At 35.6% G+C, this 18,078-nt stretch overlaps 1 protein-coding gene across 1 annotated transcript in view; it reads right to left on the bottom strand.

Moving 5' to 3' along the window:
• The window catches only part of LOC115215019 (glucagon-like peptide 1 receptor), a 170,314-nt gene that overhangs the window by 58,293 nt on the left and 93,943 nt on the right, over window positions 1–18,078 (bottom strand). The window lies entirely within an intron of this gene.

The raw sequence follows: 18,078 nt of genomic DNA on the forward strand, positions 1-18,078 counted from the left end.
TAGAGATAATGCAAGACCAACGATCTCCAAGTAGCGATAGAAATACCAAGAGAAGACGGTGCATGTCTATGACAAGAGGCAGAATTATGTTAGCAAAATACACTATGCCAATCGTTCTAGGGTTAAATTTAGAAGCAGGGTAGAATGTCTGCATTTATTGGTAGCATATCAAGGACATATTTCATATTGAGATTCACTTAAACTTTTTTTTAAAGGCATTGAAAAAGAAGGTTAGTCTTTAAGATACAATTTTCTTTTAGGAATGTGAGATGGCCAGAAGAAAACAGTATGTTTAATTCTTCTCTTTTAGCGAATAAAAAATCACTATGTACATTGTAATATTAGATTAACTTATTGGCGGCCAGCTGGCACAATCGATAGCACGCCGAGCAAAATACTTTGCGGCATTTCGTCCGTCTTAACGTTCTGAGCTCAAATCCGCCAAGGTCGACTTTGTATTTCATCCTTTCGGAGTCGATCAATGTAATCGATTTCCCTCTCTCCTAAAATTACTGGTCCTTTGCCAAAAGTTTGAAACCAATATTAGTTCGCTTGAGGGCAGTGGGCTGTCGGAATTATTAGCGCACAGGCCGAAATGCTTTGCGACATTTCGTCCGTATTCGCTTCCTGAGTCCAAATTCCATCCAAGTCGACTTTGTCATCTCTTCGGGGTTGATAAAATAGTAGAAGTTGAATAGTGGGGTAGATGTAACCGATTTACTCCTTCCCCTAAAATCAATGGCTCTGTGCGAAAATTTAAAACCAAAATAGGTTTTAGAGAAATTAAATACTGGAGTTGATTAACTTCACAATTCACTTCCATTTTTGCTCATAATGGAAGCCATACTGTACTCTTAATATGTAACACACGTTTCTATAGCTACAATTAATATATCAGCCAACTGAGTAAGAAAGATAGGTATTTTTTTCATGTTTGATTAATTTGATTTTCGAAATTTATTTATATATTTGATGTGTCATTAGCTTTTGACTTGTTATTAATGAACTTGCTATGAAGTAATTCAATATATTAGATGCACGCTTAGGTTTGTCTTCTATGATATATAAAACTTTTAATGCATCATACATCTGTTCTCTTGAAGAAAGCTACTTTTTTGTAAACCGGAGGAGTTGATCGCAACTCTAGTTGCCAACGGATCATTCGGATTTACATGTTACCCTCTCAGCATGCTGTGCCTGCTTAAAAGTAGGATGATTCAGGTAAATTTGTTAGCCACTGACACAAAGAAACTCTAGGATTTAGATGCAGCAAAAATTGATGTTAGTATAATTGTATAAGTTATATCTTTATCGCTTATTACCGAGGAATGAAACCAATTTTAAAGTTAATAAAAAAATCGTGGCCGTTATAACCCAGTGAGCCAATCATAATTTTTTCAATAAAAAAAATCCATACATATGGGCGAAAATTAGGAAATTACAATAAATTAGAATCTACTGAAAATAAAAATTGACGGTTCAAATCGAAACCAATAAAATTAAGATTGAATGCATGATATCTTCATATCGCTTTAGAAACACGCATTGATTAGGAAACAAAATATAAATTTTAGACGATTGAGTCATTATTCTGAATTTAAACGTACAAAAAGTCTTATAAAAAATACGACGGCCAATATAATTGTAACATGTTCATGTTATTATCGCTTCTGCAAAATGCTGCTTTCGTGGTTTGATATTGTTTAGATTTCTATGACTTTCTTACAGGAAAATAATAAAAAATATTCATAGTATAGACTCATATGTTTATAAAATATTTCACATTTTAGGATATAAAAGAAAAATATAATTTGATTGCATTTTAAAATCATTCTTTGTGTGTTCTGTAAATGAAAATTATTCAATTTTTTAATAATGTGACATTTTCTAAACTGAAAACTCCTGGGAGTAAATATACGGAAAACTTCAACTAAGCATTAAAACATTAAGATATTAAAACAATTGCGGTAATATTATTCCTAAATTTCTTTCAATTATATATCTTTAATATTTTTTTTATTACTGGAAATTAAAGAAAATGCTTCTGATAAAATGACTTCATGTTTATAATAAACTTGAAGTCATTTTATCAGAAGCAGTTCAAAAGTATTGCCGTAGTCATCCTACTATACCCTATGAACATGATTAGGTGTGTAATTTCTTCATAAATACTTACCAAACTCGAAATAATAATTACGTCCAAAACCAATTCGTATGAGATATGACAGCCATGATAGCAAACTTTTAGTATTAAGAGTATAGCTTCATCGAGGAATTCAATAAAGAACTTAAAGAAAATGTTACTCGTAACAAGGCTATTGTATTCATAAACAGAAAATTGGAAGATTTCTAAGAATAGTAGTAGTTTTGTATGTTAGTATATTAGTATCATTTTATGTATATGTTAGAGAATATTAGTATCATTTTATATATATGGGCAGTGGATGCGTGCAATAGTTGTAATTTTGAACAGAAATCTTTTACAGTATTTTCCTCTGATCTATAGTGTTCTTATTTCAAATTCTGCTGGTGTCATGAATTAACAATAAGTTGCTGAAGTCACTTTAACCGAATAGTTACGCTCCACAAATACATTCTCTGAACCTATTTTAGTAATTGTGTGTATATTATACCTCCATTAGTCTTTAGTAAGAAAGCCAATAATGCTGTTGCTTCATTGGTATACCTGGGTGGACCAAGCAATCACATCCTACCATAGAAATGTTATGCGATATTCCTTATTAAGGTTTAGACTGTAGATATTCTGCCCGATGTGATGGGAGTTTTACTTTCAAGTTAATAGCTCTAAATATACACTGTAGCACTAGAGATATTAAACAGGTTGTACTCTTTAACGGAAAAATTATAGAAAATCAAAAGAGGATCCTTCTGAAAGATTATCCTTCTGATATTTCTTGGTGACTATTATCTCAAAATCTACAGATAATTTATTGCTGAATTACCTATGGAAACTATGCTATTGTCTTACGTTATATATTTGGTCGTAATATAATCCTTACGAATTTGTATTACTGGGTCAGATTGTTTAGATTATTTTCTTCATGTCTGTGATAAATGGAATCTGACGATATCTGAGATCTGCTAATTCTTTTATCAATGCTAGAATACCCATTAAGCATCATATTAGCATGCATAACCTCTTGCTTGGTTAGTTACCATTTGCAATATGCAGCTTTTTTCGGCAATATTTCCGTGAAGCTTTTAATAACATGCAGATATTCATGCTGGATAGATTATATAACCTGACTATTTATATGACGTCTAAATTATAATGAAATAACAATAGTCTGTCCTAATAGTTATCAACATACAAATTTAATTATCTTCCACTTTCACATGATTATTCTGTTGGAAAATGATCACTGTATACTGTATAGAGCTTATAAAGAAAAAAAATTATGTTCGTGCAATGAGTACACCAGGTGACATTGCACGTAATCTTAATGTCATTCTCTTGTAATATGACAGCAGTTTGTAATCTGATCCTTCCTGCGAACCGTCATTAACGATAGAAATGTATTTTGCATAACGACCGTGTCAATTTCAAAAACCTCAATATATTGAATCCCTTGTTTTGAAACTATGATTTATCTGTATGTTTGGATTTGATTTGATGCTTGTATTTATATAATAACCTAATTATATCTAAATATGACACTTCAAATTTTGTAGCCAGTCCCCAGAGACATCATGCAAAAAGCTGCTAAATTATCTCTGATTGAGCTCTGAAATACTAATATATTCAGATGGAGTTTAATTTTCTTTAGATTTATTGATGTTAACTCAGAACACATTCAGGCACACGCACGCATGCACTCATCCATACGCCCGAATACACGAATACATATAGATATATCCTTATACACATATACATGCACACACACATACACACATTTATATGTAAAATAGATAATATCGATTGTTGTAGTAAAGTTTCAACTGGATGCTATACAAGCAAAAGAACAATGCAAGCATATACAGACTTTTGTTAAAATACAATATATAGATTAGAGAGATAGACAGATATGTAGGTTGATAGATAGAGACAACTGCAGTTATATATATATATAAAAAAGTGGAGTTGTAGGGTTCCATGTATATATATATATATATATATATATATAATATATATATATATGAGATTTAAAGATATACATATACATACACGAACAGCAGTACATATCTTTATGCACATATATAAACATTATAGATGCTTAATATATACGTAATGCATACAATATACACAAAATACTATAGCGTATAATACATATCTATTTTTAGAACCTATTAGGACGTTGTTGCGGAATAAAACTTTCAGACTCTTAGACCAGTTATCAACAAAGTTCTTTCTCGATCGTTTGAAAAGGGACAAATTTATTATTTCAACATTCCTTAGGTGATTTTAAACTAATACCTTTATAGTTTTCAATCACTGGATCTGTCCATAAAAATACTGGTGTTATAAGATATTTAATTCTATAATTACAATAGTCAGGATTAAGATTTAGCCGAGATTAAAACTTCTTTATCGTTTTAACTTGCAAACCCTATATAATGATAAGATTTTTTATAAATCTGGAAACATTTCTTTCCACACTTTCTCTTCATATCCTTTTATAATGACTATTATATGAGCATAAAATATATTTCAACTATTGCAAGTTCACTTCAGCATATTGGAAGTCCATTCAAAGCCGATATCCACGTAAATAATCTTTTACCCAGCAGAAGCTAGATACTTTTCTATGTACGATATCTATGATATCGACAGATTCATTCACATTCTATCGAGACATTTGAATGAAACATGCAGTAGAGAGCCTGTTAATTTTAGTATGATATAAATGTAAAAATAATCTCCTAATCTTGTAGACTTCACTTTTTATCTGTCAAGCGCCTATAACATATTGGTCAAGTACTGGTTAGGAGTCAATCCACTATGTCTCCGTCTAGATTTAGAACTTATTATCATCGGAAGAGAAGTTTTTGTATGGTGGAAATTTTATATTGTTGTAGATGGGATCTTGTCGGGTTTTACATTTTACTTCAACATCAGTGGTTGACAAGACAGGTACCATTAATATACTTGGGTGGAACTATTATCTCTTAAAATTCTAGAAATATGTCACATAAGGCAGTAGATTAGCAGAATCTTTAGAATATTAAAAAAAGGTGACATTTTCTCGATTTTTCTTTTTCTTTACGTTCAAATCTCGTCAAAGTCAACTTTGACATTCATCTCTCCAAGTTTGATATAATAAAATGCACATCTCGTGTAGTGGATTATAGCAATTGTTAAAATTCTGGTGGGAATACGCTTACAATATTTTTCAGTTTGCCCGCAAGGACACTGGTGCCCAGAACTTTAATGTGGGGTTCTAAACGTCAAGGGGATGTATGAACATTTAAGTCGTCTAAAACGACCAACACAGAGTGAGGGTTATTAAGATATATATCTGAAGACTGCTAGCGTCTGAAGAATTTTGGAGAGTGATAGAGTGAGTAAATGCATTTTTGAGGAATGAAAAGAAGAATTTTTAAATCAGAGTGAGGGGATGTCGGTGTTGTTGAAATGTAGGTGAAAGTGTTGAATGACAAAGTGAATAAATGGAATGCAATCTTTCAGAGTTTAGTGAAGTGTGTAACTAGACGAAACGGCCGATAGATTAAAGGATTTGTATCTCGACGAAAACATAGGGCGCTTAGTTTTTTATTAGTAAGATGGGAGTTCGCGAATGTTAAATAAACGGGACAGGATTAATTAATTATTTTTTTGGCATTTCGGAGGGGCAATAAAATATTCCAATTTATTCCCTGGAGTGATTTTAATAAATTTGAACTTCTTACACACACGTGCGTGCGCGCACAAACACACATATACATGCATATAAACACACACACACATAGACACACACACGCACACACACACGCGCACACACACACACACACACACACACACACACACACACACACACACACACACACACACAAACATAACATGAAGCCAAAATTCAGAGAAGTGAGAGATGAAACATTTATTCAATTTCTCTAAGTTGCTTCGTAATCTGTATCCAGTTACATCAATGACGCTACAACACCCTACACGCACATAAATATACATGCAGATGCACACATATAGTTGTGATGTAACGCAATGAATCAAAATTCAGAACATTTCATAGACAATAAATATTTAGCTTTACTAAGTTAAGCAGAGCACCAAATAAGCTACTATGTCTGTAACACATACCCATATACATACTTATACAAATATATATTTTGCATAATATATAAATTACATACGTGGTGTTGGCGTTTTCTTTTCTTTCTTTAGGCTTTTCCCTTTCTCCTTTCCGCGGAAGAGCTATGCTTGAAACGTCAAAGACTCATTTTATCGAGCGCCAGACTGATACATTCCTTGTGCATGTCCTCTCCTTGTCAGTTAATTTTATTGTTCGTTTATCTGAATCAACTATATATTGGGTTATCCCATAAATAATGCGGTTTTTTTCAATTGCACAAACCAAAAGTCGGAGGTGGGCGAGATAAACTACATGGATCAACTTGCTATAAACGTAGGTAGTAATTTTACCTTGTACTTATTCTTATTGCAAGTTTTGAAGACTGCAGTTCGATTTTAACAGTTATTTTTTCAAAGCTATAATGGAAGTGACAAAGGAGCACATTCGGCATATTTTGCTTTATGAGTTCAATAAAGGCAACAGCGCAACGGAAAATGCGAGGAATGTTAAAGCAGTATATGGGGGTCGGACAATAAGCGTAAGCCAGTGTCAACGGTGGTTCCAGAAATTCCAAACCGGAAACTACAGCCTAGAAGATGAGCCACGTTTTGGAAGAACTTTAGAGCTCAATAAGGACGCCCTGCAAACTTTGGTGGAGCAAATTCTCATCGTAACTGTTGAGGAACCAGCAGAAAAGTTTGGAGTCGGTCATTCAACCATATATGTGAAGCGCCGAAGACAGTGGGTAGGGAATGAAGAAACACTAGCACCCCAGGGTAAAGAAGGTCTTTTGTGTTTTGAAGTCTGAAGGCAAGCTTTTATAATGTTTGTTATCTCTCTTCACTCCGATTAATAGTTGTGTGTATATGTTTGTGTGTCTGTGCTTGCCCCCCCCAACATCGCTCGTCAACGGATGCTAGTGTGTTTATATCTCCTTATTCGCATAATCACCGAACCTGGAACTTAACTATGGTCTATCTATAGCACTTATTCAGCATTACCTGACACCTTTGGGTCTCAATGACACCATTACCTCTCATGACCCCATCTCTCTCTCTCTCCCTCTCTCTCCTCCTCCCTGTCCTCTCTCTCCCTCCTCCCTGACCTCTCTCTCTATCTCCCTCCTCCCTGCCCTCTCTCTCTCTCTCTATATATATATATATATATATATAAATATATATATAAGTATAAAATACATCAAGTACACGACATCACCAACGAGGCGAGGAAAATGACTTCTATCTAAGTGGACGTCGCGTCCAGAAAATACAGAGGTGAGAGAAATGGCCTGTAGTCACATAGGAGCAAACATGTCTTAGGAAGGGGACAAGAGCAAGGATGAGGGGAAGAAACAAAAGGAGTGATGAGAAGGGAGAATGAACGAAAGATAGTAAAGAATGGAAGAAAGACAGACAGGAGACATCAGAGAAGGAGGGGGAGATATTGAAAATAAAGAGGATTATAGGAAGATAGAAAGAAAGAAAAGGAACAGTGAGTCGATTCACAGAAATTATAAATAAATGCAAAAACTTACTGTGGACAAGGCTGCGTGGCGTTCGATTATCAATAAATGAATATAGAACATTGTCCACAGTAAGTTTTTACTTTCATATATATCAGGTCATCCCATAAGTTCTGTCCGATTTTACCTTTTTTAAAATTGAATAATAGTATTTTAGAATGTCTAATGGAATTAAAAATTATTTTTATGCATTTGTGTACATTTAAATTAATTAAATATTATTTTACAGAACAATAGAATTAAAATTTCTTTGATTAAAACCCTTTCTAACATGGAAGTATACAATGCTTTATGATTACAAAAAAGGAAATTCTGCAGCCGAAGCGACTCGAAACATGCACTCAGCTTACGGGAAACAATGCTTGAATGAAAGAATATGCAGAAGATGGTTTGCAAAATTCAGAAGTGGAGATTTCAGCGTTGAAGATGAAGATCGAACAGGTCGTTGAATTTGTTAATAAGCCCCTTGAAGCATTACTCGAAGAAAATCCTGCATTATCAGTTGAAGACTTGGTAATAAAGCTTACTTCAGACCATACAACTGTTCATCGTCATCTTCAACATCTTGCAATGGTTCCTAAACTTGGAAAATGGGTGCCTCATGAATTGTCCGAAAGCAACCGCAAATCCTGAGTTGACATCTGCTCTTCTCTCCATTCTCGCGAACTCATTTCACCTTTTTTGGATAGACTTGTGACTGGTGACGAAAAATGGATCATCTATCGAAATGTTAAACGTCGTAAATAGTGACTTGATAAAAGGGAAAAAGCTCAAGCACAACCGAGAAGGGAACTTCATGGGAAAAAGGTTCTTCTCTCTATCTGGTGGGATTGCAAAGGAGTAATTCACTTTGAATTGTTACCACCTAATGCAACAATAAATGCTCAAGTATACTGTCAGCAATTAGAGCGTTTGAACTAACCTTTGAAGGAAAAAGGACTCGCTTTAGTGAATCAAAAAGGAGTGATGTTTCATCAGGACAATGCACGACCCCACACTGCAAAGATCACATTACAGAAGATCGAAGAGCTTGGTTGGGAAAAGATTCATTATCTACCTTATTCATCCCATCTTGCTCCTTCAGATTGCCATTTGCTTCGTAGTTTACAGAATCATTTGAGGAACATAACTTTCGCAAGCCAGGAGGAGGTCGAAACTGACATTTCAGAGATCTTCGCTTTGAAACCAAAAGAGTTTTACATTGATGGGATTTAAAAGCTTGTAAATAGATGGAAGGAAGTCATAGATAATTAGGGCAAGTACATTGATGATTAAATTTCAATTAAATATAACATTCGATCACTTGTTTTCTTTATTCAAAATTCGGACAGAACTTATAGGATGACATGATATATATATATATATATATATATAGTAAATGTTTAAAATAAATATAATCATTTGAAGTTACTTTATTCTAGAAAAATTGCTTTAGTATGATACTGGCAATTTTCTGTTGCTTAGAGAAGGTTGACTTACTTAGAATTGTAGCTTGCAAATGATTCAGATATTTCAAACAATTCAGATATTTCATAATGTGACCAACAAAATAAACAAATAGAATGAAAAAAATTTGTTTTTTACAAGTAATTTTTTTTTTCAACTTCTTGCAAAAAGTATAATACAATATTTTTCTTTTACATTCTGAATGCTATAATATCTACTCTAAAGTAATTATTTTTTAATATCAGTAATTTTTTTGTCTCTTGTAGTATTTGCTTTGTTAATATAAATCATGCTTTCACTCATGGTTTCAGATATCCATGAATCCGCAGACATACCGACCCTCTTAACCGTCCCACACATGAACCAAAGAAACATTTAAGATGTAATACCTAGAGTAAATGAGAGCTGCGTTTTCTTGACTCCGAAAGAATGGAAAGCAAATCTGGCATCCTTTAGAGTGTAGAAAGCCGGAACAAATATCGCAACGCATTCTATCTGAATATCTGACGTCATTACGATTCTGTCAATTCGAATTGCATACATACGTAGTATGTAGATGCATGCATGCATGCATACATACATACATACATACATACATACATACATACATACATACATACATACATACATACATATATGCATACATACATACATACATACATATATGCATACAGAAAAGAGCGTGAGGTACTTAAACTAATGAGATAGTAAAGCCTTTGGAGACCCAGGATACAACTGAAAAAATCGAATGTGGAAGGTTCCAGGCATATTATCAACAGCCGCCCAGAAATATTATCAAGGTACAACCTTCCAATGAGACATGAAGTTGTCGCTAAAACACTATGCATTACCTATATCTGCCTATGTGTATACATAGACGTGTTTGTATGTATGCGTATATGGATGTGTATATATGTACATATGTATGTATATAGAAGGGTATATATTTATCTAGGTATGTATTTGTGTCTTTGTATATGAATTTTCTCATTGTTGATGATGTTCCCTGTATAGGCACAAACGCAGTTCTTTCCCAAATGGATAGCACTTTACATTGAAGGCTTCGATGAAGCTATAGGGTATTATACAGGCATTCAGCTATGAGGTCACTGCATCTTATAGCCGAAACGGGTACAAATGCAGATCACCTTAAACTGATGTCGTTAGGCCAAAGTATTATCTTAAAAGTAGATATATAATAGCTAAGTTGAAAGCAAATTAGATAACCGATTCGTCATTCATAAGTTCAGTTCTGCAGATATTATGTTAGGTTTTTGGACAGAAAGTCACATTCCAAAACTACAGGCAATATTAGCAAATATAATATGTAAGTTCATAAGATAATCATTTATTCCTTTGTCATCCCTCTTTCTTATTACCGCTCTATACTCTGCTAACACTTCGTTCTGAAACATACGTATATTGAATCCTACATCGGGATATTGGTTTCGCAATGCCTAAGCAAAATATTAAACCATATACACGCATGTATACGCATATATACAGCAAATACACACCAACGTATACAGATATATAAACATGTATATTCATGCATACAAACATACATACAGAGACATACGCATATGCATACACTTATATATACATGCATACAGATATAGATAAACAAATACACACACACACGTGTATATATATATATATATATATATATAATAATAATAATAATAATAATAATAATAATAATAATAATAATAATAATAACGATGATGATGATGATGATGATGATGATGATGATGATGATGATGATGATGATGCTGATGCTGCTGCTGCTGCTGCTGATGATGATGATGATAATAATAATAATAATAATAATAATAATTATAATAATAATAATAATAATAATAATAATAATTGCAAATATAACTACTCCGTTCTTGACAACTTTTCATAAAGTTTTCACTTCATCGGCTGTAATTATTCAAATTCTCTCAGACGCTACTCATTGCGTCTAAATGTTATGCGATCTTATTAGAAAAGACATCTACAGTTATATATACAACAGGTGACTATAGGTTTCCGATAGCTTTGCCGTTTTTGTAAGTTTTTTTATTGTATAGAGTCACAGTTGACCAAGTCGATAGTGACGTCAATCGGAGAACCATTGTGACCATGCATTGCATTCTTAACCTATAAATTTACCTAAAAATTAACGTAACTTCAAATAGGTTATTGTTTTTACTTGCTCTTGCTGTTTTTACTTGCTCTTAATTGAACAAACCTACGATCAAGGACATTTTAGCCGTGAACGTTTTCTTTCTAGACGTAATATAGAATGTGTACATTTTTGTTTTTGCAAGATGATAAGGCGTGGTATGAGGAAAATTTGACTGTTATTTTTAGCAGGTTGAGCACGGAATGCTTTCTCATTGCCTTGACCTACAAATAGGTCGCATGGTTTATTGGTAGGTATTTAAAACTAAACATTATGACAGCACACGATCAGTGAAACAAGTTAAAGCTGCTTCAACAGAAACCGAAACGGGTACAAATGCAGATCACCTTAAACTGATGTCGTTAGGCCAAAGTATTATCTTAAAAGTAGATATATAATAGCTAAGTTGAAAGCAAATTAGATAGCCGATTCGTCATTCATAAGTTCAGTTCTTCTGCAGATATTATGTTAGGGTTTTGGACAGAAAGTCACATTCCAAAACTACAGGCAATATTAGCAAATATATTCATCTGACAAAGTTAAACCCATTATTCCCATATATAATTTTACTTCCTAACTATTCTACACCATCAAATAAATTTAAGAGCCGGTTGTTACTGACATTTACAGCTTAGAAGACATTTACTTTTTCTCTTATCTTTTGTTGTAGACAGGACTTCTTTACCCGTTTCCCAAATACCAGGTACTGAAGTAATATTACATTACTAGAGCTAATCTTAATTCAAAGTTTAAACTTTAAATTTGACAAGAAACACCAGTGTTAGTAAATTTTATATTTGAGTTCATCAAATCTTTGTCAAAGATTTATTTTATCCATGATATTGTATTTTCTTAATTACAGTTGCTTGAAATAGGCAATTGAATAAATGAAAAACAGAAAATGAAATAAATAAGAACATATTTAATTGACGAGGTGTCACCGTAGGGAGTTAGTGGAATTTATTGACAAGGAATTTAACATATATGACTCTAAGGACAGTCTTCTGTATCATGATAGCACTAATGGTAAGTAATTTGTTTTCATGTAAAGATTTAAATGTTTCCATAGTATTTAGTGGGTGTTTCCGAGTTTTCTTCTTTCTATAACTTCAACGTTTAGTATTCTATATTTCTGGAATGTTCCAGCAGACAAGTTTATTTGAATTAACAAAATTTACGACTTATACGTTTGGTTTCTTAATATATTTTATCCGGAATTCTTTAAATATTTAGATGAATTCTCACCTCATTTTCTTTGATTTACTATTATATATCAACGCTATAAACAATTGTACAGACTTACAAGCATATTCTGAATATATCAAGATGTTTCAGTCAGACTCACATACATACATACATACATAAAAACATGCATACATTCATACATACATACATACATATGTACGTACGTACACATGTACATACATACATATACATCCATTCATATATATATATATATATATATATATATATATATATATATTATATATATATATATATATATATATATATTATAGATCGTTAGCTACTGCATATATTTTTTCTCTCCTTGTTTCTCTCCTTGTTTTTTTCTGTGTATCTTTCTGTCGAAAAGCGTAGGCTCGAAACGTAAAAGACTTTTTCTATCCCTGAGCGCTATACTAATACATTTGTTTGTTTGTACACCCCCTGCCTTCGTCTTTTGTTTATTTTCGTAAACTTTCCCTTTATATGTATATATATATATATATATATAATATATATATATATATATATATACGTTTTATAAGAATAAATAATAAATATACTTAAGAAAAGTCATTTTTCTATTCAAATATTTGTGACGATAGTGGATAATGAAATAATACGAAAACGAACATAAGAGTTCTACATTATATTATATTACTAGCTCAAAAGCAGCACTTTGTGCGAACTTTTAAGGTAGCTCCTACGTAGGGCTAATTCGCTCTACGGCTTAAAACTAAAGACAGCTAAATAGCATGACTATATCCTCCGGTGGTGTTTGATCAGAGGTTTAGGACGGATGAGAATGGACGGAGTCGATGTGATTGCCCTATCCCCTCCCAACAAATTTCAGTTTTGTGCCCATTAGTATAAACGACTCTCGCGACCGTTTTCTGTTGCGTTGTTGTAATTAACGCCGCTGTTATTGGTGAAGTGTCTGTCAATGTCGCTTTCATAGTTATTGTATTAATTGTTACGGTGGTTAAATTTCTTCGCATGCCGTCAAAAGGAAATATTTCCTTCTTTTTCTTTGTACTTTTTACTTCCTTTATGTGCAAGCCCAATTTGTACTATAACCCATTATATATTCCCTTCTTCGCAGTTATATTGCTCCAAGTAAAGATTTTATCTATATCCACAACTGCACTTCAGCTGCCAAATATATTTTGACCGCGACATAGAATTTTGCTTACTTCTTTATATGAATATGTTCACATGATTTGTGTAATTGGTTCTCAATAAACCTGATATATGTTTTGTCCATTCAGCCGGTCACATATGTGTCAGCTCTATACTCAAGCAAATTTGTTATTGAGATATCATGAAGGTGTATCTTTTCAATAATATTCATGAAGTAGTAGGCGCGTGATGCAGCTAGTTGCACCTCTAGTGTTACATTCATGCAGTGATTGGCGCGTAAGGATACATATGTGCACACTCACACACATTTGTATATATATATATATATATTATATATATATATATATATATACATATATACAGAGAGGGAGATACACACATATATATTTACATATATACACACTCACACATGTGTGTGTTGTATATATATATAAATATATATATAAATATATATATATATATATTATATATATATATATATATATATATATATATATATATATAATATATATATATATAGGGAAAGAGAGAGGGAGAGAGAAAGAAAGAGAGAGAGGGAGATAGAAATATACATATATATTGGAAAATCTCATAAATAATGCGTTTTTATACTTCTTTTATTTTTCAAAATTAAGTTAAACAAAATTCTTTTTTAATCTAAAATATACTCCACTTCACTTTCTACAATGCTCTTCCATCTATCTGGTAGACTTTCAAGGTCTCTCTTACAAAATTCACATGTCCGTGACAAAAAATATTCCTCCAGTACTGTTCTGACCTCGTCTACAGAATTCATATTTTTTCTGTCCAACTGCTTTTGAAGACCGCAGAACAAATGATAATCAGATAGGGCAATGTCCGGCGAATATAGTGGGTGGGGCATCGTTTCCCATTCAAACTGCTTCAGTCTTTGGAATGTTATCCTTGCTGTATGTGACCGAGCATTATCCTGATGGAAGAACACCTTTCGTCTTGAAACCAAAGATTGTAATTTTCTTTCTAGCGCTGACGTAAGCCGCTCAAGCTGCTCGCAGTAGATCTCCTTTGTTATCGTTTGGTTTGGGTTTAAAAGTTCAAATTAGATTAAATCTTTCATAACCCACCAAACAGATAATAACACCTTGCATGGATGGAGACCTTTAGCCTGAGTTGCCGGTGTTTCTCCTTTCCTTACCCACTGTCTTCGGCGCCTGACATTTTTATAGAGAATCCATTTCTTGTCACCAGTCACTATTCGATCCAAAAAAAGATTCATTCGTGAGACGTGACAGCAAAGAAGAGCACACATTCACTCTCTGCGTGCGATTAGACTCGGAAAATTTGTGAGAAACCCATTGACTTATTTTGCTGACTTTTTCGATGGCACTGAGGTGTCGATGATTGACCAAATCCAAGATTCTCTGCTAGTTCCTCAACAGTTACGATGGGATTTTTTTCCACCAGGGTTTACAGGACGTCCTTATCGAGCTCTATAGATCTTCCAGGACGAGGCTCATCTTCAAGGCTGTATTTTCCGGCTCGGAATTTTTATTGAACTCATAAAGCAAAATATGCCGAATATGCTCCTTTGTCACTTCCATTATAGCTTTGAAAAACTAACTGTTAAAATCGAACTGCGCTCTTCAAAACTTGCACTATAAATAGATTTATATTTTTATTTCCCACAAGGGGGCAACATAGAAAGGGACAACACAACCTGATCTGGGGTCAGTTGAACGAATGGTTATAACATTAATATGAGGTTAAAAATTCACAAAATATGAAAACATAAAGAAATCGAATGCTAGGACAGACCAGAAGACATTACGGATGGAGGGGGGTTAATTCGGACCCTACGAGCGCCGCCTCGCCACTGATACCTGAGGTACGTCCTGTGTCGCATTCATGAGGTTACATTCACGCGCAACATTTGTGCTACATTCTTCCATCGATTTTCGAACATTTTCACAGTCAGGCATTTTCTCTCTAGCCCTATTTTCCTTTTAAGCTGAAAGGTGAAGTAATTCACCAATTCAGAGCCAGAGATGAAGGTGCCTGACTTTAACTCTTTCAGCCTCGTCTTCCAAATCACCTCTCTCGCAATTGCTACTAAAATGAGAAAACAATTCTTACCTTCTTTCGAAAGGAAATCAGGCGGGTCAATTTTTACTATAGACTCAGTCGATAGCTGTACTCTCCTTGCACTTGGCAACAGTTGTTCAGCATAAACCCACACGTTACACACCTCCGAACACTGAACAATAGCGTGCGGGACGGTTTCCCGTTCACATCTTGGACAGGTCGATGGGCCATGGCCACCATGCGTTGTGAGCTTGCCCCAAACAGGTAAAGCTCCTCGGTAACACTGCCATGCTAGAGACTTCTGAAAATTGGCCAGGGTCTTCGGCCCGAATGTACGTTGGAACAAACTGGCCAGCTGATTATCTTCGAGACCTAGGGTTTCACCTAACGTATCGTCACATTCCGCCTCTACAAGCCCTCTATAAAAGAATGCGGTGGAACCTCCCCCGCAGACATTGCCCGAGCGACGGAATAGTAGGAGAGCCTTGTGAAACTCCGTAAACCCAACTTCGACCTTCGATAGAACCAAGTTTCCCGTCCACCGAAATTAGTGAACTTAGGAAACATCCGAAACATCCGTTTCGCTAGTGGAGACCACCCCCATTCAACATTCAGGTAGAACCACAGATACATCAAACTCAGCACATGTCCGCGCATCAGCAGCCAAGGCATTCCTAGCCCACCCTTTAACGGTTGTTGGCAGCAAATAGAGCGTCTCACAAGCGGTTTCGAGCCCTTCCACAAGAAGTGGAAGAGCAGTCTTTCCAGCTTGACCAACCACGAATCAGGGAAAGGAACGACGGTTAGGCCGTAGGTGATGACGGATGCGATGAACACATTGGCTACCTCCGCCATCCCTTTCAGAGATAGCCATCTCGGCCCAGTTCTTCTCTATTTGGAGGTCTGGTCCGGACCAAACTCCTAGCAACATAATCGGACGCTCCGTCCAACGTCCCACGACGCTGTCAGGAGGCATCGACTTGCCTCTCCAGGTGCCGAGCTGCAAGCCGACTGACCTCTCACGATTAAATTTTGCTCCTCCCACCATCTCATAAACCTTTAAGGCCTTGCCTACCCTCTGTTGGTGATCCATTTCGGTTACAATGATGGTGATGTCATCCGCGTAAGTTGAAACCGACTTCCCACAACCTGGCTGTCTCGGGATGCCGCTCACTTTTCGCAGTAATGGCTCAAGAGCCATTACGTACAAAAGCGGGGAGAGCGGACACCCTTGACGAACAGAGAGCGTTTGATGTGGAACGGTTCGATACGAAGCCGATCACCCGAACTATCGAGTCGATGTTGTCATAAATCTGAATGATCCCTCTGAGGAAGCCAAGACCCAGGCCGAACTGCGCCAGAACGGACACCAGGTAGAGATGGTCAACCCTATCGAATGCCTTTGATTGGTCTAAATGGGCCAGTGTCCCACTCTTGCTAGAATCCCTATTAAACCCCTCTAAAGTGTACCGTATAAGATGGAGATTATCCTGGATGGTTCTGCCGCGAACGGCATATGTCTGTGCCTCTCCGATTAGACCATCCGCGATGGGCGCCAATCTTTTCCATAATGCTTCGGTCCAAATCTTCAACTCTGCGTTTAGCAGAATGATGGGCCGAAAATTATCAACGGAATCCTCCTTGTCCAGGTCCTTTCTGACAAGCGTCACCACTCCCCGGCGAACAGATCTGAGAATAAATCCGTTCTGCTGCCAGTTCGTGTAGACATTCGTCAGCAGGTGCCCGAACAATTCTGGCATACTCTTATACCACTTATAGGATAGATCATCCAGTTCTGGCGCCTTACCTACGCCGCAGTCTACCATAGCCTCAATTACCTCAGGTGTGATCGGCCCTTTACAGCACTCCGCTTCCCGCCTCGATAGGCGCGGCAGCACGGCGAGGAAGTCCGTTAGGTCCCTCCTACTATCCGTCCCCCCCCCACCGAAAAGCTGGGCGAAGTGCTCCTGAAAAGTCTCACACATCTCCTCGGGTTCATCTATCAACATACTTTGTTGCTTCGTCAAAGATCGGATTGTGGCATCATTATTGCGTTCGGCTTCCACCACTCGGGCCCATCCTGTGGCCTTGATTCCCTCACAATCCACTGCACGACGCCTAGCCCTGACAATGCAACCCATGTGTTTGGCTTCGAGGTGCTGGTTTAACTCCAGTCTCTTGGCCTTCGCCTGAGGCGTAGAGCCAGTTTTCATTGCTTCCTCTAAATCTTTCTGAATCAACAACTTAATCCG

Source organism: Octopus sinensis, linkage group LG8, assembly GCF_006345805.1.
Source record: "Octopus sinensis linkage group LG8, ASM634580v1, whole genome shotgun sequence".
Lineage (NCBI taxonomy): Eukaryota > Metazoa > Mollusca > Cephalopoda > Octopoda > Octopodidae > Octopus > Octopus sinensis.